The 1,585-nt window shown below is 39.1% G+C and overlaps 1 non-coding gene across 1 annotated transcript; it reads left to right on the plus strand.

Annotated features, from left to right (window-relative positions):
- The first annotated feature begins 1,136 nt into the window (after window positions 1-1,136).
- On the plus strand, window positions 1,137-1,244 carry LOC148555618 (small nucleolar RNA R71). Its single transcript, XR_015887587.1, has one exon. It is a non-coding gene; the product is annotated as a small nucleolar RNA R71 (small nucleolar RNA).
- Window positions 1,245-1,585: the final 341 nt, after the last annotated feature.

A 1,585-nucleotide genomic window follows, 5' to 3' on the forward strand; every position in this document is an offset into this window, starting at 1 on the left:
GGTATTAAGAATTTACCAGGATCCTATTTCTTTTGAGGTAATTTTTGCCTATCCAATGCATTTAGTTCATTGGTGAGCAAGGGAGGTTCATCTTCCCAAGTTTCATTACCAAATAATTTGGCATTCAGCTTCATGATTGCACCAAGGTACTTAGCAACTTGCTCTTCAGTAACGTCTTCATTTTCTTCAGAAGAAGAATATTCATCAAAGCTCATGAAGGGCAGAAGGATGTTTAATGGAATCTCTATGGTCTCTAGATGAGCCTCAGATTCCTTTGGTTCCTCAAAGGGAAACTCCTTATTGGTCACTGAACGTCCCAGGAGGTCTTCCTCACTAGGATTCACGTCTTTCTCCTCCCTTGTAGGTTCGGCCATGACGGTCCAATCAATGGCCTTGCACTCTCTCTTTGGATTTTCTTCTATATTGCTTGGGAGAGTACTAAGGGGAGTTTCAGTGACCCTTTTACTCAGTTGGCCCACTTGTGCCTCCAAATTTCTAATGGAGGACCTTGTTTCATTCATGAAACTGAAAGTGGCCTTAGATAGATTAGAGACTATAATTGCTAAGCTTGATGGATTCTGCTCAGAATTCTCTGTCTATTGCTGAGTGGATGATGGAAAAGGCTTGCTATTGCTAAACCTATTTTTTCCACCATTATTAAAGCCTTGTTGAGGCTTTTGTTGATCCTTCCATGAGAAATTTGGATGATTTCTCCATGAGGGATTATAGGTGTTTCCATAGGGTTCACCCATGTAATTCACCTCTGCTATTGCAGGGTTCTCAGGATCATAAGCTTCTTCTTCAGAAGATGCCTCTATAGTACTGTTGGATGATTCCTTCAATCCATTCAAACTCTGAGAGATCAAATTGACTTGTTGAGTCAATATTTTATTCTGATCCAATATGGCATTCAGAGTATCAATTTCAAGAACTCCCTTCCTCTGAGGCGTCCCATTACTCACAGGATTCCTTTCAGAAGTGTACATGAACTGGTTATTTGCAACCATGTCAATGAGTTCTTGAGCTTCTGCAGGCGTTTTCTTTAGGTGAATGGATCCACCTGCAGAATGGTCCAATGACATCTTTGATAACTCAGACAGACCATCATAGAATATATCTAGAATGGTCCATTCTGAAAGCATGTCAGAAGGACACTTTTTGGTCAGTTGCTTATATCTCTCCCAAGCTTCATAGAGGGATTCACCTTCTTTCTGTCTGAAGGTTTGAACATCCACTCTAAGCTTACTAAGCTTTTGAGGAGGAAAGTGATGACAAGTCATCTTAGCCTATTTTCACTATTCTTTTTCTTTTGTTTTCAATTGATTTTATGCACTTTCTTAAGCCATAAGCAAGCCAATTGGGTAGATTTCCATGTTTCCTTTGATTCAATCAACCATGTATGAATTCATGCACTTTCATGAGATTTTATGCTATAATTGTCATATATTATGAAAGAACAACAAACTCATGATTTTGAGCAAAGCTTTGATGTGTTTGGTTGATTGATGATAGGTGAAAAGAGTTTTGAAGAAGGTTGAAGAAAGAAGGAATGGCTAGGAGCAAGAGAGAACAAAAAGTTTGAGCC

This window comes from Arachis ipaensis, chromosome B6, assembly GCF_059453495.1.
Source record: "Arachis ipaensis isolate K30076 ecotype BB chromosome B6, ASM5945349v1, whole genome shotgun sequence".
Taxonomy (NCBI): Eukaryota; Viridiplantae; Streptophyta; class Magnoliopsida; order Fabales; family Fabaceae; genus Arachis; species Arachis ipaensis.